We start from the raw sequence: 25,129 nt of genomic DNA, 5'->3' as shown, positions 1-25,129 counted from the left end.
GTGCCTCTCTTGCACCTTTCTCTTCGGCTCACCTGTTAGTCATGCTCCAGCAAAGCTACTGAGAGCTTAAACCACCCAACAGAGGTGTGTGCATCACTGTTCTTCTCTCATCGCTCGGGAATCTGCCTAGTACTATCCTGGTAAAAAACTGGGGATGGGACATGGCAGCCTGCCGCCCTGTCAGTGACAAGACTGTGTATTCCTGCACTGTCTCCAGAAGTCTGATAAAATGCAAATTTAAAAAAAAAAGTCTATGCAGAAATGATGAAGAGAGGAACGTGCCTTTTGCTTGCAAAATCCAGAACTCATCCCACTGCTGTATCATCAGTTCTGATCTTGGTCTCTGCTATTCCCTTGTCTCTTTTCCTCAGCCTAGCCCAGACACCACCCACTCACTCATCCTTTGGGTTGATGGGACACACAGTCTTACCCAAGTGCAAGACCCTCAGAGCATCAGCAGGACATCCCACCCGGCCAAAGAATCTGGAGGCTTCTAGCTTTTACAAGCTATTGTCATCATCTCAAGCAACATTAGAAGGAAATTGCTTTAGGGCACTGTCATTACTGTTTGAGAGTATTTGCTGAGAGCACAATGACTGTGCAGATTTTATGCACCTCAGGCTGGGTTAGATTTGAATGCAAGATCACCAGCTTTAGCACAGATATGTTGGCCAGCTGAGCTGAAAAATGAAGGTCTCAGCATCAGCAGGAACTGGCAGTTGCTTAAAAGTCACTACACACCTTTGTGCACAGTCTTTGCCAGAGACAGATGAAAAATGATGGACCTAGCTTAGCTGAGGACAAAATATAATTAAATGTCTACATACAAATGTAATTACAAAGAGGTAGGTGATTAAACACTATTACTGATCTGGAACTAAACCTGTTATCAGGAGCCAATAGATTGCAAATAGACACACACACATTTGCCAGTGAGTTACACAATCTTACACTCCTACAGCTACCAAGAACCTGCATGTTTCCAGGTCTGGCTGGTGCCCACGTGGCCTGATGGCATCACCAGGAGGGTGCTCATTTATTCCAGACAGTGAAAGTAGCATAAACTGGAAGTTTCCCATGCAGGAATGAGACTGAAGACTTGTCACTAAATTTAGTACTTGCAATGCAGACATCACAGCTTCTACTGAAAATTACATGTGCGTTAGCAAGGATGCTAATCACAGGGCCATTTTGTCCCAACTTTTCCTCCTTGACAGCTCACAAGATGCCAAGTCCCCACTTTCTTCACTCCAGAGATGAGCTTAGATTCAGTATGAGGAAAGCAAGATAAAGTGAGAAGGGAAGTTCCCTTTTCCTTCTCCTCAACAAATCCCACCTCCAGTGATTTACAGTTAGCACCCCTCACATCGAGAATGAGATGCCAGCGTGACCTTCTGCAATAGCTTTTGCCCTGAACAATGAAGTCATCTGGTATACATGAAAATGGAAAGCCTATGATACTGGGTCATCAGCACAGGGTCAGTTTTGTACAGGGGTAACTATCTGTAAGCACAGCAAAGCCTTGATGACCCCAGTCTCCAGCATCCCAGTCATTAGGCAGATGATGGCAAAGTCCACGGAGAGTCTAAAGTCTGGATGGAGGAAGGAGGCAAAGGGATAGACAGACTATCATTATCATAATGAAAGTTAGCGCTCCCATCCTTTTCCAGTTAGAGGCTCTCCCATGCTGGTGAAAGGTAGGGATGGTGGACTTTTCAAGGTCAAGCTATCATAGAGGAGCCAGGGTACTTAAAAAAGCAATGAGAACATCCCTGTGTGGAAGGTATCCTGATGGAGAAAGGTCCCCAGTGCAGGCAAGAGATGAGGTGGACAGCACAGGGCTCCCCTCCGAGGGTGTTTCCCGTTCCTTGCCTTGCAGGCAGCCCCACCAGCTTCAGACTGTTGACTCACCGTGACAGCTCAGAATGCATAACCTCATCATCATCCTCTTAGCAGAAAGCTATTTCTGTCTCCCAAACAAACACAGGAGAAGCCTTGGTGAGGCAGACTGAAAAGTGCCTGTGTGACCTCCCTAAAGGAAGCAAACGTAAGGAGGTGATCATCAGTCCTCTCTTAGCATCTGATAGGCCTTGAACCCAATTTTGTCCAAAAAATCTATGGTCAAATAGTGGTGCTATAACTACAGGATAACACGCTCAGAAAGGCTGGCTTAGCTCCTACTATAGCTGAAAGCAACTTGAGACCTGGCCAGCCCAAGCAGAGTATTTTGTTGTTGTTTTTTTAAAAATAATATTCATTAAGACCAGGAGTCAGGCAAAGTTCCCCTCTTTTTATCAGGCCAATGTGCTCATCTGCAATTGCTAATATTGAAAGAAGGAGATGGGGGGGAAAGAAACCTTGGAAAACAAAACTTATTTGGCTCTGCTGATTAAAACCAGTTTGTGTTTCATTGTGAAAGGCTGTTTGCTGAAGGTTTATTCAGTTCTGGTCTCTTCCATCCACATAAGGTTTCTTTTAATGACCGTGGAGTTATATGAATCTATTAATTTTTTTCCTGAAGGTTTCATAATAACAATGCCTGTTTTTTTCACATAGCACTTTACAGCCACGCGTCTGGAAATGCATTGCAAATGGGCAATTAGTGTCAGCCCTATTTTGAAGCTGGAGAAACTCTAGCAGAGTCCGAGCGAGACAATTCCTAAATAGCAATGCCAAACATCAGGCATTTAGCTTGATCTTGAAAAAATTGGAGCCAGAGCCTGAAAAAAAAACCCTCTCAAAGACAGCTCAGCAAGGACGAATGCAAAGCATTTCATTCAGCAAAAAGGGAATGACTGACACGGGGAATGACCGCTGATCACTTGGCAAGCCTGGCACGACTCATGTTGCAGTTAATCAGGAGGCACCAGTCATCTGCCTTCACGAGGAAGGCAACCACTGGACCAGAAGGTATAAATAGGATTATGGCCTGCAAAGTCCATAAGAGATGCACTCTCCTGCCACCAACCCTGGGATGCTGACCCAGCTCTTGGCACCCATTGCCTTGGAGGAGTGCGGTGGCCCAAGAGAGACAGATGAGGGGACAGTGGCAAGGATGGATTGACCTAGACGGGTGCTTTAACCTAAAGAAGAGGAGGAGAAAGAGGACTGTTTCAGTAACAACAGGCTTCAAAGACGCCCCTGCAACCATTTACATCCCAAATCCCACTCCAATGAAGGGCTGACGGTGACCGGTTTAGAGATTTCTGTTTCCTGACGAGATCTTGTTTCTTTTCTCCCTCCAAGTATTTTAATGGGAAAATCTGGAAAGGTTAAAGCTCAGAGTAGAAAAACAGCGAGATAATATTATTTGAGGCAAATCTCTAACCCTTTACTCAGGCTATGTGGGAGGCAACAGAAAATGTTATATGCAGAGGAATATTAAATTATTAATATTATGTCTAGGTTGAGATTAATCAGATTCCAGAGACATATAATAACCATCCGCTGCCTCCTCAGATATGGATGTGTGGAGGCATGCAATTAATGAGCAGACTTGCACGAGGAGGACCACAGCCTACAAGGAAACAGGTCCTGGGGCAGGACAGGCTGCCTTGCACCGCAGGTCTGAATCCAGCCCACCAGGGAAGAGCAGCAGTTGCTCAACAGCTGAACAGGCTGGAGCTGGGAGCTGAACAAGCATGTGCAGTCCCACCAGCAGTCACGGGGAGTGGGAGGGAGCTGAGCCAGGCTGCCCTCCCGCCCTTCTGCACGGATGGTGCAACTGCAAGCTTGTCTTCCCTTCTTTTCTCCTCCATGAGGGAAGGATGGTGGGGAGACCTGCTACCAAATCTGGGCACCACCAGAGATGCTGACACCAAACCTGCCCCTTTCCCCGATGCACTTGACTGGATGGGCTTCTGAAAAGAAGAGGTTGTGGTCGTGCCCAGCCACAGTCGCCGATTTCCTGCCAGAAATATTGTGGAAATACATTCAGCCCTTCTCAGAGCTGCTGAATGAAACTCCACAGCCTCTGCAAAAGCTCAAAACAGTCTTACCCCAGGGCGCTGCACAGACTCCCGACCTCTCTCTTGGGTCCAGCCCACACCGGGCTGCAGCATCCCGGGATGCCGGGCCCCGGATGGTGCTCCTGAGCGGCTGCTCGTGGATGGGCCACCCGAGAGGAGCACCCACGAGCCACAGAGAAGCAACTGAGGTGGTGTCGGGCATGGGCTGGGTAACGGCAGACAGCTGGGAGGAGCCGCCGGCAGGTAAGGGACATGGGAATGGGCAAGATTAGAGCTGGCCGGAGAGTTGCCATCGTATTTCACTTTTCTGCTGATCCCAAGAAACCTGCCTATAGATCATCCTGCAGGAGCAACACGTGGATCTAATTCTCTAATGCCAGGCCTCACTGTGCCGTTATCCACATAAATCCCGAAGCCCTGACACCAGCCTTTTCATCATTTAACTGGAGTCTGTGGGGAAGAGGGAGAGGAGGGAGCACAGGCTTGGAGGGAGAGATGGGTCTCGACAGCAGGCACAGCTCCTCTTTCCTCATGGCCTTTATCCTCCTCAATAATCCTCTCTCTATTTCATATATCAGCTGATAACATGTGGGTCCTATTTCCCCCCTGCCCCCCCCACCACATCTGAACTAGATGGCAGATAAAGCTGTCCTGCGCTCTGAGACATGTTTGCAACTGCTCTTGATTAAAAAAGAAAAAAAAAAAAAACCAAAACCCTTTCCATGTAATGAATGCGAGGCTCGGAAGGGCTCCCCGCTCCATCGCAAAGTGCCCTGCATGACTTCGGTTTCAGGCTTCGTGGTGCATATTCTTGGAGCTGATTCTCTCCTGCCTTGGAGGGCCAGTTTCTCACCTGGGGTTCACTGGCAGAGGGAAAACCCTGCCTTTTAATTACTCTCCCAACTCACTTTATCTACTTAAACAAATATTAAATGCATTAAATTATTTCAGCAGTATTAGGCATTTGGGGGTAGGAGATTTTCAGAAGGGAAGAGTGTTTCATCCAAAATATTTTTCTGTGTGAAAAATCAGAAGTTTTTTGTTACAAAAAGAATAGAAACTAAAGCTAGAAAAATCTGCAATTTTACAATCAGAAGGGAGGGATTAATGAAGCAAAAATTCTCCCTCTTTTCTTGTTGGGGTGGGAATCAATAGAAGTTATTTGGGGCATGGGGGTGGGATGCAGCAGAAAGAAAAATTGCCTGATCAAATGAAGTAACAGAGAAATTATCAACCAAACTGGGGACATTTTCACCATCAGACATTTCTGCCTGATATTTGTAATATGAAAATCTAAAAAGTCTGTAATGGACCCTTAAGAAGATTTCTGTTTCTTCAGAATTTCCATCCTACCCATCAGCATTGCTGGCAGGGAGTATTGTCCTTTAGAGTCACATCAAAGGAAAATGTTGAAATCCCATAATTTGAAATCAGTTGGAAATTTGGGGAGGGGGACAAAAGCAGAAGAGCAAGAGGACTCACATCATCTGAAACCTGGACAAGCATTTCATGACCAAGAGCTTCCAGCACTTCTAGATGGCTCTCAGTTGCTGCAAGTCTTTGAAGTTTCACCCTCCTAAAAAAACAGAGAAAGACGATTAATTCAGTGCAGAGCTCAGAAACATTTTTGTCCCAAAAATCACCTCCCAGCACCATCAATAGGATTTTGCATTTATCTACCAATTCACTTGAGCGCATGATGGTCAAAATTTCCAGCCTTCCTCTTGCATTACCACCCATCGGCTGTAAATCAGGTCCTCCGTAGGTTTTCTGTGGTATAAGCTGCTTTGCTGCCGTCCCCACTGTGGGTTCGTATGGAAGAGGAGGATGCTGCCACCCATCCCCATGCCAGGGCTCTGGGGGTCATCCCTGCACCTTGGGTAGGTGCCTATGCCCCACCTGGAGGAGCAGCCTTTGCTAAGCCCTACGGTTTGGAACGATCCTGCGCCAGCCTGGGAAATCTCAGTTAATTCAGTTAGAGAGCAGGTCCTGGCCTTGGAAGCTGCCACACACTGGAGCTTATGAAAAGCGAAGAGTGAAGAAAAATCTAGAAAAATACGAAAGAAGAAAAGATACTGAGAAGGAAAGAGATGGTGAATGGCAAGAAGGGAGTTAATGAGAGCCAGAAACGCAAGTTAGAAAAATGTTGATTTTATTTAGCATTAATTGCAGGAAAGAGCCTATAAAGTGTGGTAAAAAATTATTAAGTACCACTATGCAATGCCAGCTTTGTGCCAGCCATCCCTACGAAACAGGTGTATTATTCCTAGTTCCCTAGGTATAAATAAATAATTGCTTTTCCACATCTTTTTTATGATGGCATTTCATTACTTTTTACTGCCATATTGTTATGGCTCCAATTCCTCCAGAACAGATTTGGAGATCAGCTGGAGAGGGAACGCGTGTGCATGTGCGAGTACGGATGCGTACGTGGGCTGGCACGTGTGAGCCGCAGGAGGTGGGGAAGCGGTGAGGTGTCTCAGATCACAGCATCCCAAGGGAACGTGCAAAGCCTGATCCTTCCTGCCCACAGGCTGAAACAAGGTCTCACCTGTGGTCCAAGCTCTGACAACAATGTCCAGATGAATACAAAAAGGAAAATTATGGCCACAGTTACAAGACAATGTGCGTCACATCACGGAACCACTCAGCAAATCCAGAGGGAACAGCTGTAACAAACAGGTCATCCAAGTTACCTCTTCTGAGAGAGGGGTTGCCCTGGGACAGGTCGTTTTGGAGGATATCACCCTGGTTCAAGCACCGGTATCATGTCAGCCCATTTATCTTGATGTCAGGGACCCAGAGCTGGGCTTTCCCTGAGATATCCCATCCATCTATGACTCCCATTTGCATGTATTGAGATTAGAAAAGGAAAATAAAACCTGTGTTCCACTCCACTTTTAATTTTCTGCTCATGATCTGCCCATATGCTCTTCCCAGCATTGTCACATGCAGACTCTGATATCGCCTGAGTTAAGGACAACGAGGGCAGATCACATTTTTCCTGAGCAATGTTTATATCAGCATTTTTGGGCTTGTTTTATCGAGTCTCTCACTTCTCAGAGGAGACTCAGCAGGGAGATAAGCGCTGGATGCGTTTTCCTAGCAATGTCTCTTGCTTCAGATGAGGCCACCAAAGACGTTCAGGGAAGCAATGATTCCCTGGTAATGCCTCAGTCCAAGCTCTGACCTGGAACCGTGGGCTCTGCAAATACACATAAATCTTCAGCTCACGTCCAAATCACTGCAAGGTTCAGTGAAAATAGCAAAACTGCCAGTGATTCTAACCTAAGCTTTAATCCAACTCCAGCGTGATTTATGACCTCAGGTGGAAACCATGAAACACGATGGCTTCAGCCCCAAACCGGAGGATGGTTGGCTACCCCAGCCCAGAGGTGACTGTGTTCAGTGCTGAAGAATTGGGACAGCAAGAAGCACAGATTAAATTAAACAGCACAAATACATCCCAACAAAGTCTTCAAACCCTGTTCATCATGTGTTGTCTAAACATAGCTGACACACAAATCAAACCAGTGTCCTGCTCAAGTCAGAGACCGGAAATTAAGCAAATCGAAGAATAATAAGGGCGAGCAAGCAACAAAGTTATTTATTCTGATTGAAAAGTAGCCATTCACTAACTTCACCATTTGTGAACAGCGCTTGCCTAAATGCAGAATTCTGCAGTAGTGCTATGGTATTTCAGGACATTTTTAATGGCTTTTTAATATTTATTCCCCTCTCAAAATATTATCATAGACAACAGGAGACACAATATTTTTCTACAAAAAAAAAAAAAATAGGAAAGATAGCGAGCTTCAGTCTCGGTGACCCAATTTTCTGGGAAGAACGGGTGTCACATCAGTGGGGAAAGACGCTTCTGTTGTTCTCTGTTGGCAAAGTTCCCCCCAGCCAGAAGCAGGAATGATTATCTCTGCAGAGCATTAACAAGGCCATTTCCTCTCCTTTCTCTGACCCTCGTTATCTACCTACATATTACCTTAGAAAAACTAACCACGGTATTAATTAGCATAAGACCCCAGGTGACATGACCAAGATGACTTTTGACCGTCTCCGTATCAACACTGCATATCACCAATAATCTCCAAATAATCATTCTCCATCAACCAACCGGTCCTTGAATTTTGAGTCTCTCTCATAGTTTAGTTGAGAAATTGCTAGGTGGGGAGGGGAAGGATGGGCGAGGGAGGGGATTTCAGCACCGTTACCATAATGAAAGGCAGCCACGTAGAGCTGCTCGGCTCCGAGCCTGCAGTTTACAGCCCGTGTTGATGTGGGCTCACGGCGGTAACATCTGTATCCCATCCTGGTGCCAAGTTCGCCTTTTTTCCAATACTCGGCATCACCCCCCATGTGCATGTAAATCTCCAAAGGGAAACACTGCATCATGGGCTTCGACCAAAAAGGTAATCCCAGGCAGTGTGTTATAGCAACACCTGCAACGCGCTGCGGCTTTTCCAGCCCAGACTACTGTTATCATGGCACAGGGCTTCCACCACCCCCCGGGACCCGCAGATGGCCGTGAGCTAATAAGCCGCAACGCAGACGGTTTACAACACCCTGCAGGCTTCTGGGTCACGAGGCGATGAGAAATGGGCCACCCGGCCAGCGACTTCGGGGCATCGGGGAAGGCGATGCTATGCGTGCAACAGCCTCGTGCAGCGCCCGGACCAGGCTCAGCGTGGCAGGGGCTGGTGGAGAGGACACATGCCATGTCAAGACAGAGATTCTAAAGACAATCGGGGTGCCGGGGAATGGGACAAACTGAATTTCTGCTTCCTGGTTGAACAGCACCCAGCATCACAAACTCTCTCTCATTGAACTTCCAAGCAGTTCAGTTACAGTTTTCTTCCATTTCTTTATGCTGAAGGTGAGCGACTGCTGTTGCGACAGCGAAGCTGAAAAACCAGGTCCTTGCGGGTTTTCCCAATTCTCCCCCATCTCTGCTGGGTGCTGTGCAAAGGCAGCTGGAGGTGAACGGCCCTTTCTGACGGCAGCGCTGTGAACGTGGTGGTTCCCTGTTTCTGGGAGCGTTACCCACCTACCTCATCTGTTCTGCACCCCTCTGCGCTCTGCAGCCTCCAGCGTATTTACCAGGCTCCTACTACCCGTGACACAGCCGCTCCTGCCTTCAGAGGGGTTACACTAGCTGGAGATGCTCAGGAAAACGTCGCTGATGCTGAATGTGTTTAATTCACTGCAGAAGTAAGAAATTAATCACTTTACCTTTATACTACATAAATTTCTTCAGGCAGACAAAACCTAAGGGAGTCTTCTGATTTTTCATAGCTATTTCTCATCCCTGAGATAGCAAGTGTGACATGGACACTGGTGTCACAAAGAAGTCGCCTGACCCCAGCTCTCTCTGTTACAGTCTACCATGTCTGTCCTGGTCTGATCAAGCTTTTTCTTGAGGTGGATGTTGGCAAAAACATAACACGGAGGGCTCATTCGCTCCCTCTCTTTCAGTGCAAAACCAGAGTGATTCCCAGCTCTTCCCAAAGGAAAAAGTAAGCTTGCACTGAAAGGGTTTCTGCAGGACCTACCTTGTAAATGAAATGAGATTAGTAACAAAGTTTTTGCCTTTTTTTTTTTTTTATTTCAAGTGAAAGAAAGTGTGACAAGGAACCAGGAGTCTGTCTGCCATGGAATATTCCTGCAGTACTTGGGGCTGTGGTTTATTTTACTAGTGGTGACTAGTTCAAGCCACATTTAGTCAATAAATATGAGATATGAGGTCACTCCACCATTTAGCTGTTACCCTGTCTACATATTTCACAGCTGGGTAGTAACCTTTTAACTAGCGTCTACCTCGGTGGGGAGTCTCCATAAAAAAAGAGCCAGGATCCATTGGTCGTGGTGGGGGATCAAGGCATAGGAGCACCAGGGAGATTTCTGAGCAGGCTGAGTGGGAGAAAGGGAAAGCTCAGGGCTTCGCTTTTCACTTTGTTTCCCTGGTTTCCAGTGACGTAGCGCCCAGCCGAGGCGAAGGAGCCCTCTGAGCTGGCCCTGCATCTCCACGCGGGTAACGGGCGATGAAGCAGCACATCCCATATGCTGAATTTTACAGCAAGTTTCTCCATCTTTCATACAGAAATGGGCCAAAAGACAAGTTTCCTCCAGTTGCCAGCTTTACAGAACAGACTTATCCGAGGCAAACATTTCCAAGGGGTTAGTTTCTCTTTTTATCCATGTCTTACAGGATTTAACAGAAATTCAGCTCTAAAGGTTAATTCTCCTTTTTCTGAGTTCATAGCTTCTCCTCGCTGCCTTTGCTTTGCTTTGGGATGAGGATGACATTGCCCTGGTTTCTGAGCTGGTAACTCAGGGCTAAGTCGGGTTAAGATGGAGCATCCCCAAGTCCATCATTAAACCTTCACACCAGCGGAATGTTGCAAAGAGAGCAAACTTTCTGTGATGGTCCCGGGTATAACCAGGAAGAGAAGCTGCATCCTCAACCCTGCCCTGATTTGAAACCTCCAAGGTCTCAACTAAGTGGATCTTCTGCTGCTGTTCCTGTAATCCTACTTTGTGCCCATCCAGCCCCACCATTGGGATGGTCCCACCGAGGGTTCAACCCCAGAGACGGTGGCAGCAATCCACAAAAAAGCACCGAGCGTGAGAAGGGACCCTGGCCAAGTCACCTGGCCTGGCTCCAGCAAGGTATTTAGGTATCTAACAGAAATGAAATGCATGAGTGGATATGGCGAGAAGCGGGCAGGGAAGAGAAAGCAAATCCGCGAGTGAAAAGAGGCCATGATAGGGAAGCCAGCTGTGGGCCAGACCACGGAGCTGTATTGCTTTACACCGAGCTGGTGTGCGTGAGCTGGAGAGGAATGGAGACCTGGGACCTCAGCTGGCCTCATCCTTCCCTGCAAACTCCTGTACCTGCAATGCAACCGCCAACAGCAAACCCAGGGAAGGGGGGGAAGATGACGTGCCCGCCCTGCGGAGCAAGGTGCTAGAAAGTCCCTTCCAAGCATTGCACACAGTCTCCAAGAGGCGAGCCAGGAAAGCAGCAGCTCTGCGCTGCTGGCACGGCCATAGCAATGGCTGGGGTGAGTGCCCGGCTCCTGCCCTCCGGCACGCCGGGAATCCCAGCCTGGCTCTCCCTCCCCGACGTCACGGCCGAGGCTCGGCACCAGCAGACGCGGCTCCGGCGCCGGGAGACGAGGCCGGCACCTCCCAGCTCAGCTGGAGCCTCCGAAATCAGAACCTCTTCTGTCAGCTGCCTTTTATAGGGCTATAAAACCACGAGTTCATGTACGAGTCTGTCAGACGTTGGCCGGCACCAGGCTCTGGCACCTTCATCACCACCTCCCCGGCTCCCGCGTGCGCGTGGTCCCTGCTCTCTCCATCTCCATCTGCAAAACCACCACCTGAGGACCAGTACCCCTCAGATGGACAAGCGGACACGGAAACACGGACTTGCAGCAATGCCAGCTCAGATGAACATGCCCAAGCAAAACAGGGTACGAGCGAGGCAATGAAATACCTGTTATTTGGAGCCTCCCCATCCTAATAATGCTCGGTGGCATAAACAACCATAAACAATCAGCATGGGGCTGTGGCTGGACACCCACCCACCCACCCCACCCCACCAGCCACCGCCGCAGCCCCCCAGCCCCTCGCAGCAGGTTGGGACCAGGCAGTCGTGCCACACGCTATTATCAGACACCACTAATAACGTGTACACTTGTAATGCTGGGCCCAGCGACAAGAATAACATGAAATAACACTGCACCCACCCACTGAGAACACCAAGTGTGTCACACTCCTCTGTGTCATGTGTTTAAAAATATCTCTACTGACGGCCTTTTTTTTTTTTTCTTCTCCTTTTCTTTTCATATTTATTTATATTTTTTGAACGCCTAACTTGGCCAGGTGGAAAAAGTTTGCATCAGAGCCGAAGCAGAGGATGGTGACGGGTGTCTGCTTGTTTTACGTTAAATGGAAGCGGGGGGGGGAAGTTTGCAATTACATGTTCTTTGCGGAGAGGTGTGGCCACTGGCACGGAGAGAGGTTTCAGCCTAAACCGCATAGACAGATGCTCAGGGAGGTGGCTTTCGTGGCCAGTGGAAATACACAAACAGGGGCAGCCTGCAGCTGAGATTTTATGGGAGCGGAGGGATTAGAAGCTAATTGAAAGGCTGAGGAAGAATTTGGTCCTCCTGAGGGCTTCCGCTTTGTGTCGGTCGCTTTGCCCAAAGCTGCAGAAGAAGTTGGCAGCCCCGCGTGACAGTGCTCGGGTCCCATCCGGATCGGCGGGCACTCGCTCCGGCTCAGGATCCCATTGCAGTGGGGCTGGTGGCTGCAGGCATCCCGAGCAGCAGATCCCCATCGGAGGGTAAACCCACACGAACCTCGACCAGCCAAAACCAGCAGCACACCGAGGTCCATACCCTGCATAAACACTTTTCCTACCCTTTCACTGGCTGCAATATTTTTTTTCCCCAAAATCTGAGTGTTGAGGCTATATTTAAAATCATCAATATGCATAGTTAGCTTTCAATCTAAAGCATCCGCAAACGGGAGGTATCTGGGAGCAAGGCACATTTGGAGAACAGCCAAAAGTAAACAAATAATGGGTCAAATCACAGGCATAAGGGGAATTTTGCCAGCTGTGAATCAGGGCTTTAAGGCAAGGCTGAAGGTATTGGCAGGCTGGCAAACAATGGAAGTGCAGGAGAGTAAAAAAAACCCAACTTTTTGATAAAGCAAAGGCTGAATCCCTCTATGTTACCCTTGGCTGGCCTACCAGCCTTGCCAAAATGACTTTAAATTAAACCAAGGACAATTGCACTTTTAACAGGTACGTCTCTACGCTGAAGACAGGACGAGCCGGAGCAGCACGAGCAATGCAGGCACGTGCAGCCGGGGGAAGCTTTATTCTTTGTCCCCTTGAAATTCCTGGTGCCCCTCTGGGGCAAATTGTTCCTTTGTAAACCAGCACAGAGTGGCTTGTGTTTCAGATATTATATTTAATTTGTCTTTTATTTGTATAACTTGTATTTAATTGTCTTTTATAAAGCTTCCCCGAATTAGTCACCCATTTTTTGTCTTTTTCTTTTGCACAGGTTTCCAGATTCCCAGAAATTTTGGACTTTCCCCCTTCCCGACCTCCCAATCTCACGCTTCATCTGTTTGGGTTTCACCCCATCACACAATCATTCCTGTAAACACTGGTCTCCTAGGTACAAGAATGCCCTTTCTTCTGCTGATGTTGTTGATGCCCGTCACAAAAAACCCATACTTGAAATTAATGGCTGAAATAATCCCAGCTTCAGGTATTAAGTTATGCTATGTTAGGTTTCGAGGTTTGTTTGGGGTTTTTAAAAAACAAAAGCACAGCCACACAACAGCCATCTAAAAGTACCTCAGTGATGCTGAAGTACTCACGTCACGACACGGGACGTGCCAAGCCACGGGAGGTATGATATGGCCGTAGCTGCACGCCCCGTGCAAACCTGCTGGCAGAAGACTCGACCTTGAGCCCTCCGGAGCCGTGGCTGGAGCCCAGCTCCACCAGAACGCTTAAATTCACAAAGTCGACAGGACTCTGTCTTGCCCAACGAGGCGTAAGAGCATCAAGAGCCGGACAGTGCTGTTTCTGTCATCTTTTCAGCCTAATTTAATTGTGCAGAAAAATGGATTTTGAGCTATTTTTTATTCTTTTTCCAGGATGGGAAAAGGATAAAAACAATGCAATGGGAGGCCCTGAGCTTAAAAACTCTCCCTTTCATTTTTTTTTTTCCCCTTCTTGCTTTCTTCCACAATAGCAGCCTGAGACACCAAATCAAATTGCTGGCCTAACGCACGGCTGCTGCAGGGTAGGAAAAAAGCAGTTGAGTGGTGCCTACAATTGCCATGTTGTGGCTTTCAGGAGGCTCAGCTGCCGAGCTAATTCGGTGCAGTTTCCTGTTTTTCTGTAGCAGATAGAAGGAGAGAAAGGAGTTGCAGCTAATCTGAGCTGCTCAAGCTTGCAGCTCTTGCGCTCCCGGGCTGAAAAGCTCAGTGCACTCAGAGCTCCAGCTCAAGCCCGTGGTTAATACCAAGCCCAAAGCAGCTCATCCGCTCTGAGGCAACAGACGCACAAACTACCAGCTGGCTCTCGCAACTGAAAGCCAAGAGATGGGGTTTGATTCGATTGCTTGGCAGCAGTTTGGTTTTGCAGCACGAACCACAGCTGATCGGCCGGCTCGGAGCTTGCACCAGCCCCTTCCAGCTCCGCACGGTCATTGCTGACGTCCCTCAGGTCTAGAAGCCACTGAGTCTGCAATGCTTAAGCCTGATACATGAGCATTAACTTCATCATTTTTCCCCAAATACAATGACGGCATACATATCTAAGCTCCTCAAAGTCTCTGCAAAACACACACAAACCCAATAGTGCATGTAAATATGTGCGTACACACTGTATAGATATATAGGCATGCTGCGTGGAGATATATACACTCATATTAAGAATATATAACATACACGTATGTTGAATGCTTTGTAACGATAGCAATTCCCAGGGCACTACTATATTTTAAGGAGCCAACTAATTGACAGTAACGCTCGCTTGGCGCTGTGCCGCAGAGCCGTGCCCGGCTCCTCAGGCAGGCGTTACAGGCTCCTACCAGACCCAGCAATTCTCCAGCCGGTATTAAGCCAGGGCTGCTCATAGCTGCCCCCGAGATCTCTGAATCAAAGAAATGCCACTTATAAACAAGCTTCTCTTGGGGAGCTTGCCTAAAGGGGCCTCGCTCAAATATCTGCCCCACTGCCCTTCACCCAGCGCATCTGTGCAAATAAATACGAGCCACTTCAAGCAGCAGCCGTCCCTTCCGCAAGGGGCACGGGCTGGTGCCTCATCAGTAACGGTGAGAAGGCTGAGCATGCCACAGCCCCCTGTTTAAACATCTGCTGTCCCTAATAGGAGCAGCAAAGTACAGCACACGCCGATTCCTGACATGGATGGCGACGGATGGATCTTAAAAATGCATTTCATTGTCTGCAGCAGGGCAGGATTTCACGGCGGCCAGTTGGTCCCATCACTAGCACAACATCCAGCATCTCAGATTATGTGACGCTGCAGCCAGGGACTTCAAAAAAGACAGGATTATTGTCTAATTGGATTTCTGGTCTCAATTAGGGCAAGGGAAACCAAATGCAAAGCTGACATGGAAAGCTTCAAACATCTGTAACAACAAGTGGCTAATTTACAACGTACCCACCTAGGAGCATGCAAGCAGGATGCAAACCTTTCTCTCAAGGGGACCAGGGACTCACCTGCTCCTAAATGAGCCTGCAGATACCTCAGGTCAGTAAGGACCGAATACAATCAAATATTGCCTCCCTTTCCCACAGCATCCCGGTGACGGGGATGGTACCCAGAGGAGCGGGTTCACCAGGTGATCTCTGACTCCTTCCTCCTCCAAACACAGGCACGGCTGCAGGAGACAAGCGGGATTGAAGGGGGCAGCACCCCTGCAGCTCGTTTGAGAAACCTCAGGAAACTCAAATCGGTTTCACCTTGAAATCAAACAGAGATTAGGCCCTAACAAGCAGCTAAAGCAAAGTAATGGCCTGGGCCACATGTTGCAGATCAGATGCCATGTGAGGCTAATTATTGCAGCCCAAAGGTTAGAATGGCTGCTCAAGCATTTCCACATGGGCTTTGGGAGCCAGCCCTGGAAGCACTGAAAAATAAATGAGTGAGTCAGTACAGAGGTACCAACAGCTGATGGCCAGTGCTGCTGCTGTGCTGCAGGCAGGGGCAAAGCCCAGGCGGGGAGTGGGGAGCTGGGGCACCCCCTGTAACCAATGCAGCTGGTGCCATCCTGCGCCTCCCCAGCACCGTCCATCAAAGGACCCCAGAGACCTTTAGGCTAAAGCCAGGCTCATCCTGCTCCTTTGTATTGCTAAGGTAAAGCAGCGCTGGTAGCACCCCAGCTGCTGCGCACACAGGGTGCGTACCCCCATCCCTCCTCCCACCACCACCGCAGGAGACAGGAGGAGATGAGACTGGGATGTGTCCCAGATCACCCAGTTAACTGGCACTGGGCTCTACCAACCAAAATGCTGGTGATGGCATCACCACCTCTTGCACGAGACAGCATCCGCTGAGCTGAGAGGGAAAAGGGGCTTCCTTACAGTTGCTAAAATCCGACAGCAACCTACAGCTTTCAAATCCTGCGCTCCTGGGAAATAAACCCTGGGAACAGCCACGCTTCACACTCCGACTCTCCCTCTGCTGGCTGCTGGACCGCGGCCGCTCGCACCCCTCGTTCCCGGGACCCCCGCGACAGCCGAGCTGGGAGCAGAGCCGCTTTCCAGCGCACCGCGTGTGAGCTCCATCGGTCCCGCTCTGACTCTTCAAATGCAAAAGCATCCTCTGCATCCCCACAGCAAGGTTCAGCAGCTCCGCTCTCCCTGCTCTCCGAAGGGCGGCGTGCCCAGAGCCAGGGGATGAGCCCGCTTGTCCTTCCCATGGCTCCGGGAGCCTCTGCCAGCGCTGCCTTCCCCTCTGCGAGGGCAGGAGGTTTGCACAGCAGTAATGGTTTCCTTCAGGGTCCCAGATTATATTGTTTAATTGTATCTTGCCAGCTGATATAAAATGTGGATTTGCATGCATTTGCATAGCACATTTACATACCCATAGGGCGAAATTCTGCTTTGTGAATGCATCACAGATGCAATAACCCCAGTGGCTCCACATAATCCCGCTCCTACCTTGGCATCACAAGACTAAGGGCCATACTGCCAGGGAGGGAGTAGAAATCGCATCAATGTTTGGGGTGACAAACTCCTCCATCACCCTGCATGCTGTGCTGATGCGATGGAAAAATGCATGATGCGAGGGGGGGGGGGTGTCCCATTTTTTTTCTCTCTGAGCCATTCACCAGCATTTTCAGAGTTGCTGGGCTGCAGTGCTGTGGCCGAGGGGCTGCAAGCAAACCGGGGCTGCGGCCGGGGTGCACGGGCTCCGTGCCACCGCAGCAGGGGGGAGCCCGGCCACGGCACACTGTGCAACCGCATCTTATTTATGACACAGGTTCTCATGATCGGCTGCAGCCACGGAGGAACTCCCAGCAATTTCCACCCTCAGTAGACACAGGTTTTCAGCACCAGCTATTTTTGCTGCCCACAAGTATTTTCACTCAGCTGGTTCAAAATCAGGGCTGTAAATGTAGCAGGCTGGATGCTGAGTGGGTGCGAGCAGCTCTTGCTCCATCTAAGTCCAAGGGAGATGCTGCCATTCTCACCCACGCGGCATGAGATTATTGCTTGGCCCCTTTCCAGAGGGGCTTCCAAGCTGGGTTTTTTGGTTTTTTTTTTTCATTCGTTCTGCTGAGCAATCTGGAATTTGACATTCCTCCGCTGTGCGTTCTCCCCGGCGGTAGATGTGGGGACAGAGGGTTCAGCACAACGTTTTTAATGCTGCTGCTCATGAAGGGCTGGAAGCAAGCCTCGGGTTTGGAGAGCACGAGCAGCAGGATTGGGAAATGAACCCCCAGCGGTCACCAGCGTTCCCTCCTATATCAAGGCAAAAAATTAAAATGAAATCTCACGGAGATGGCACAAATAGCAAACAGAGTGGAAAGAACAAATGGTTATGAGAAAAAATAAAACAAACCACAAGAGCTGCAAGGAAAGTGGTTACAGAAAATGGATGCAGCTTAAGTGTGTGATTCAGAGAGTCTTGTCTGAGTGTCAGAGGTTCAATACTATTGCCTCCAATTTAAATCATTTTTAAAAGAAGTGCAAAAGAAAGGTGATGAAAGGGCCCTAACGTTGTTCCCTGCTCGGAAAAACACAGCCCACTTGTGCACTGTGGTAAAGTTTTGCATTTTGGCTAGACATCGCGTGCAGGGCTGTGCTGGAGCCTTTGCTTATTTTTAAAAAGTTGAAGTCACCAATGATCCATGGAGGGAGAAAATGCTTTTGCCTTTGAGGAAGATGCTGTAGGAGCAGCATCTTCCAGAGGAAGGGAGCACAGCCGCTCGGGGGGTTGGAGGGGGCCACTGCACACATGCTTGCCTCCCAGTTCAACAACACGTGGGTGAAGACCAGACTTTGGGCTGCCACCTCCTCCTGCTCGCTGGCTAAGGCCTGCCATAGATCGTGGGATGGTGTGGGTTGGAAGGGACCTTCAAAGATCTTTTGGGCAGGGACATCTTTCACTAGACCAGGTTGCTCAAAGCCCCATCCAGCCTGACCTTGAGCACTTCCAACGATGGGGCATCCATAATTTCTCTGGACAACCTGTTGCAGTGTCTCAGCACCCTCCTTGTAAAAATTGTCTTCCTTATATCCCATCTAAATCACATCATAAGCACGCTCCTCCCTCCACTCCCACTTTGGAGCAGTGATCGAGGACATCAGAACCGCTCGCACGTGGAGAGTGGCAGGCAGAAGGTTCCTCCTCCAGCACGGAGAGCCGCAGCTCAGCTCAGCCGCGCCGCTGCGGGGACCGGAGCACGTACGTGCTGGGATGGGGATGTGTGGCCGGGTGCCATAGCTCTCACAGCACCCTGAGTTTGGGTAAAAGCACTCAGCGGCAAAGCTATCCCCATCCCCGGGCGTACAGGATCTGAGCAGCCCTGTTCCTCACCCCCAGAGGCACAGGCAGCAGGTTTTGACATACCCACCCTGGCTCCCGGCCTCGCCCGGGATTCCTGGTAGGGAAGGCTGAACCCTGCGCGTTTTCCAAGATAAATACGCTGGGCTTTAGGCAGTTTACTCTATGGAGGCCCTTTGCTGCGGCCCGTCTGCTCTGACCAGACACTGGAAGTGCCACGGCACCGCGTGCCAGCAGCACATCAGCCTTGGAAGCGTGGTCGTCCCCAGGCTCCGGATCTGTGCCGGCACCAAACCTTACAGGGACAGCACCAGGAGCTTGCACCGACCCGCAGGGAGATGATGGAGAGCCAGCCCGCTGCAGGATCCGGCCCATGGTGGTGCAACCACCGGGGCGAAGCCGGGGTTCACCTCGCAGGACCTGAGGTCCCGCGTCCCGCAGCAGAGCCCGCTCTCCCGAAAGGCAGTGCCGCAGCGATGCAGAACCCCATCGCCCACCAAGAAGGATGGAACAGCCCGGCACAGGCACCCACAGACAACGGCAGAGGGCTGGAAACAGCCACTTCACTGACGGAAACTGCTTTGCACTCACGTTAAAAAGAACAAAAAGTGGGGAGAGGAACCTTTTTTTTTTTTTTTCCCCCTGCATTATTCATGCACCGCGACATTTCATGCACCAGGCTGGGCTTGATAACCTCACCTGAGAACGGATCACTCCTGTCCCTGCACTGAATCTCAGATTTTAAGCTCAGCATGAGCTATTATCATCATCCGTCTCCTTTGTAAGCCAGGCCAGCGACTCTCGCTGCTATATCAAAACAATAACTTTTGGTTAAGCCTGCCAAAACACTTCTGTGTGGATGTCCTCTCCGTATTTTAAAGGAGGAGAGAAATGCACAATAAACACCCTTTCATTACAACATCCTTGTGGATTTGGGGTGTCCATGTGTGTGTATATGCTCGTACTGAAAGATAAGTTTAACAGTTGTGTGATTTCTTCTTTTTTTTTTTTTTTTTTTTAACTCCCCTCCTGCTTATGCAGTGAGTTACTAATATCCTGATTGGAACCAGATTTGCATGAATTAGAAGTCGAAATTGGAGCAGCAACTGCTGTGCAGAGGATGTAAAGGGAATAAAATGAATGGGGTATTAACCTTCAACCACTGAATATTAATCAGTGTTTCACAAAAAAGAAAATACAGAGGCTGCCACACTAAATATTTTTAGCATTTATTGACGGGCTTGATTTCCGCTCTCTTTTAGACCTTTTGCTTCCAATCATGGACCATAAAAAAATCACACAGAAGGTGGGGAGGGCTAAAGGGGGGGAGGGGGTGAAGAAAAAAATAAAGATCATCCATTTTCTTAAGTGCTGGATGATATTTGGGAGTTATGCAACACAGAAACCCATCTAACAAACAGAGTACCTTATCCCACAACTGATCGGTTCAAAGACTCATTTCTCCAAGTCCCAAACCAAACAGAAATCTACCCTGAAGTACAGCGAAGCCTTCGGAAATGAATGCACGATAAAGAAATAAACTCCTTAAAAGCTAAACTTCCCGTGTGCTGAAAGGTAAAATACAGTTGAAAATCAGGCTAATAAAAGAATCAGCTCATTAAATGAAGGCTTTTCTTTTCTTTTCTTTTCCTTTTCTTTTCCTCTTCTTTTCTTTTTCTCTTTTCTTTTCTTTTTTTCTTTTCTTTTCTTTTCTTTTCTTTTCTTTTCTTTTCTTTTCTTTTCTTTTCTTTTCTTTTCTTTTCTTTTCTTTTCTTTTCTTTTCTTCTTTTTCTTTTTCTTTTCTTCTTTTTTATTTTTTATTTTTTATTTTCTTTCTTTTTTTTTGCCCAGTGTGCTCCAGTGCAGTTCATAAAATAGCTCCACGGAAAACAAAATATGAAAGCTTACCGAAATGCCCCTTGAAATGGTGAAATCTCCATCGCACTGGAAACGCTTTGGCCCGAGAGCAATAGCCAGAGCACGGCGGGATGCTGCACCCCCCCAGGTCCCTGCCCAGCTCAGCGCCGCAACTGCTCAGCGGACAACGGCGTAATTGGGATTTGTATTGGCATTGGCAGCAACGGCCACGTTTCTCCTCGGGGTGTTACGGGGTGCTGTGTGGGTTGGGCTGTGGGAAGGGTGGGCAGGTGGGTGCAATGGGTGGCGGGGGGTGGCTGCCGGGACCGGTGCTGGGACCGGGGGCTCCTCGGGAGGTCGGGGCTCGCCAGGCGGAAAGCGCAGCCCCTCTCGCCCCCGCAGCGCGAAACAGCTGGCAGTGAAACCACATCAAATTGTATCGACCAAACCATGTCATCCCAGAGCTTTCTCACAAACAACAGCTAAAATAATGACAAAACCGTACAAGTGGAAAACTACAGAGGCTCTTCTTTTGCCATTTCTCCCCTGCAAAATTTGGCACGGGGGCATTCTGAAGCCAGATGTCCCTTGAAATCTCTTTTCAGCAGAGACAATTCCCTCCCTTCCAAACACTGCTGCCCTTCTCCTCAATGCACCTTTGCAAAACAGAATTCATTTGTTTTCATTAACTTCTTATCAAGTTACCTGGATTTGTTTCAATACTCAGAATGTATTGGGGGGGGGGGAGAGAGAGAGAGAGAGAGAGAACAGTGGTAGGTTTTCAGGAAATAGCAAGTTCTTTTTCACTGAGATAGAAATCATTTGGCAAGCCACAGTGAAATACTTCTAGGTTCCAGAAGAAAGCAAGGGGAGAAAAAGCAAGCAAGGAAAGGGAAGATGCTAATGAACTGCAGAGGAGAGACAAATAAAGTTTAAAAGAAAATGAAAATAAAAGAAAAAAAAAAAAAGAAACTCGATGTTGGTCATACATCCGCATCCAGCTGATCCGTGGAGGGAAACTGCAGCGTGTCTCTAAGTCACCAGATAAGGACCTACCCTCCTTTCTTGGGGCACGGTTAAGGATAGGTGGCGTTAAAGTCCCAGAAATAACCACCATTTAGACCTTTTTTGCCAAAAAAACCCCAGGCACCAGGTCAGCAAAAATTTTAGGGGCATGCTTCCCTTCTGCCTTAGTAAGACAAGAGCCCAGCAGCTATTGGTGTAAAGAGCAATCAATGCGCCTAACTTTAACACACACTTAAGTGCTTTCTTCTTAAATGGCAGTAGCTGTTGAAGTTGTGCTAGACTCCTTCCCTCGGTGCTCTAAAATCTCCTAACACACCAAAACCCACTGGGTTTGCTTGAATTCCTGTCCCCCCGCAGCTGAGCATCCGACCAACACAATGCAGAATCGAGTCCGACTTGGGTGGGGATCAGCTGGCTCCAGTCCCGCGGGGCAGCTGGAACAGGGTCAACTCCAAAGCGTTTTTCCCCGGAGAGGGCCAGGACAGCCCCGCACCTCCTCAGCCGCCCCCAGCACCCCCAGGGAAGCGCTACGGAGCAACCTTGCACGTGCACGCACACCTTGGCTGATGTGGATTTTCCAGCTCTAAGCACATCTAAGTAGCAGAGCCGAGTTATTTCATATTGTCAGGCGTTAGTGCTCACTCGACTTCTTTCCTGGGGAGGAAAGGGGAATTTTTGGGGGGTTTTTTTCTTTCTTTCTTTGCATTTTCTCAGAAACAAGGCTGCATTCTAATTAGTTTGCGTTTACAGGCTGCATAATGGAAACGCGATCCCTCCTCTAACCTTTATCATCTGTTTCTTATCTTCAGAGCTGCACAGTTCCCTTAACTCTTAGTGCACAGGGAGACATTTAAAAGCCCTTCTGCTCCGAGGAGAGCCACAGTGAAGTGGGAAGGGGGAAGAGGCAGCAGTCCCAACCCACACGTGTATCGTGGGGGGAACGGGGACACGGCGCTCTCCTCCCACCCCCCTTTCTGCCGGCACACCATCCCCGGGAGATGCACGGGAAGATGCTGGCTGCTGTGTTCGCACGGGCTGCGTGGCTGTACCGCCAAAGGTGCTGACCCTCTCTCAGCATCTCCCTATACCCACCGTCGGCGGTGGCAGGACAGTCCAACGTGCCTCGGGGGCTGTTTCTGGGTGGTGGAGCAGGGAACGCAAGGTGGCTGTTGCCACCATCTCTATCAGACATGCTTTGAATTACTCTCTGTTCTGCCCAGACCTTTGCACCAGAGGCTACAGCACCATGAGAATGCAGCAGGAAGGAGCCTGCAAAGGCGCTCGGTCAACTCGCTTTGCAGTTGCTAACGCTGGTGCGGCCGAAGCCGGCGGTAGCGCTCCCAGAGCAGTTTGGCAAGTGATGAGCGTTTCTGCAGAGCTAAAAGTTTAATCGCTTGTTTAGATCTTAAATAAGCCATACGCCTGAAAAAAACATCTTTCTGCAGCAAGTGTCTTCGGTTAGACGTTTGTATATATAGCCCCTCTGAGCCACACGTTAATTGTAGGTTGCTATAAAAAAGTTTTTTCCCCTTGCACATTTTAAATCTGTCAGTTTTGATTTCCATCACATGCTACTAATGCGAAACGTCCTGGGGACTCTCTCGGCGTGGAGCTGGGCTCATCCCGAGCTGTTCCTCCTGCGCTGGGAGGGCAGGAACCTCCTTTGAAGTCCTCGCGGTGATTCATGTCCGAGTCCTTCCTGTCCCCTCCCCAGGAGAGGTTTCCCCGGGCTGACCTGACCTCCTCTCCTCTCCGCCTCCGTGGCGGACGCAGGGAAGATCAAGTGACCTTCCCAAATCCCAGGTCAAGGAGGAAAGCCTTCCTGCCCTGCTCAGCCTTTGGGAGCGACGGGGCCCAATTCTTCCCGTTTTGCACCAGAACTGGTTCGGATTTAAATGTATGGGAAGACAACCTGTTTGAGCCTTACAAGTATTCTGGGGTTTGTTTCATCTGGAGGGATCTGTTGGGATCTTTTTCAGCACTAAGTTCAGGGAGTTTCGTCAGCGATTACAGTGGTGAGACAAACAAAAGCCTTATTTGTTGGCATCCACGGATCTCAGTGCTGCATCTTGCTTTGATAATAGAAGAGTGCCAGCTGGATTTTTTTTTTTTCTACTGTTTCTCTTTCTTCTTTTTTATTTTTTTTTTTAAACAGTCTGTATTGCTTTTTAACCGTTATCCGTGCACATGGTTCAGCCTTTTACAAAAAACAAAACAAAACAAAAAATCCCTAGGTGTGAGAAGATTAAAGATTTTGAGATCTGGACATTTTCAAATCAGAAACACATGTTTAAAATAAATCGGGCTGGCGGACAGCCACCACTTTTAAAAGCCAAAGAGCCACTGCATTAAAAGGATGCCCCGAAAGCCTGAAGAGAACAAGAGCATCAGCGGTTCCCTCCACCCCACCGGCAGAGCCAGGACCAGGACAATTCCACGAGGTTTTATCATGCATCTCCATGGTCTGTGCTGTCTCCTACCCACATGAAGGTCACAACTATTTTTCAACCAGCCCTAGAGATATCTGTGTGCACACTCTGTCCATCCGTCCCTGAAACTTGAGCATGCTCAACCTTCTCTGAGAAGACCTCAAAGCCCAACCTCTTTCCTGCATGGCCCAAATCACCTCCCACCAAGATCTCCGGGGGAAATTGCGAGGACAAAAGCTACGAAAGCCCCAGTCTCACCTGAATTCATCAGGCAAAGTAGACAACCACCCTGCAAAGGACAAGGGAACAGCCAGAGCCCCCTCTGCTCCCGTGAACGAAGAACACATCCCTGCAGGGATATCAGGAAGAAGTTCCACGAAGAAGGGCAGTGCTGCATCCAAGTCTCCCAGCTCAGCAAAGGAGCTGCAAACAGTCAGGAGGAGATGGCTACAAGCTGCTGCTTCTACCCCTTCCCAGCTGCCTTCTGCCTGCACTATCCAAGTCATGCATCAGGGCTCGGACTAGCTCGTCTCCCAGCCAAGACCCAGACCATAAAAACATATATGCTAAACAAACAAGATCTCAAGTCTAGTCCTTGATTTAGGTCAAATATGCATCATCTCACTAGCAGCAACTGCTGTACAGTACCGGGGACCCTGAGCTATCTTGAATTTTGCTGGCATGAGTGCTGAGCAGAACCTAGCACAGCTGAAATGCCTGTCCAAGAGGGTCCTTCACAGCTGGGATGGAGCTGCAGACTGCCAGAACATCCAAAATAACCAAGTTTCTTCCTACATGACAAGGTAGATGCATTTCCAACCAACACGAGAACATCCCAGAAAGAGTACCAGGCACTTTGCTCACCACCACCCGATTTTCTTACTCCTGGCATTTTCCTAGTTATTAGCAGGAGAACCATCTAGAGCAGGACCCTGGGTTTTGGGGACCTAATTGGTGAGGAGAAAAAAAGAATGAACATAATTACCTCGCCATGATGTTCAGAACCTGCTTTACATGGAATAATATTCTTCGTCCTACAGTTGTTTATAGGGTCTTTAACTCTTCCCTTTTTATAGGGGGGTTTCTGAAATCTATTTTATTAGGGGAAAAAGATTTGAGTGTATTAGGCAAAGTGCCAGTAGCCATGGTAACCTTGGATTTTTCCATCTTCATTACAAGTTCAAGTAAAACCTTCATATAAAATCTAAATGAAAGGGTACATTATAAGTCCATTTTGAAATGTTTGCCTGGAAGTAAAACTTTGG

At 48.8% G+C, this 25,129-nt stretch overlaps 1 long non-coding RNA gene across 1 annotated transcript in view; it reads right to left on the bottom strand.

Annotated features, from left to right (window-relative positions):
- The window catches only part of LOC142604346 (uncharacterized), a 136,910-nt gene that overhangs the window by 6,201 nt on the left and 105,580 nt on the right, over positions 1 to 25,129 (bottom strand). Inside the window, exon 6 of the long non-coding RNA XR_012838213.1 lies at positions 5,451 to 5,544. This is a non-coding gene — a long non-coding RNA (uncharacterized LOC142604346). The remainder of the gene's footprint in view (positions 1 to 5,450; positions 5,545 to 25,129) is intronic.

The sequence above is a fragment of the Balearica regulorum genome, chromosome 18, assembly GCF_011004875.1.
Source record: "Balearica regulorum gibbericeps isolate bBalReg1 chromosome 18, bBalReg1.pri, whole genome shotgun sequence".
NCBI classification, from domain to species: Eukaryota; Metazoa; Chordata; class Aves; order Gruiformes; family Gruidae; genus Balearica; species Balearica regulorum.
Note: the sequence above shows the minus strand (reverse complement) of the source record. Positions and strands in the feature narration are given on the sequence as shown.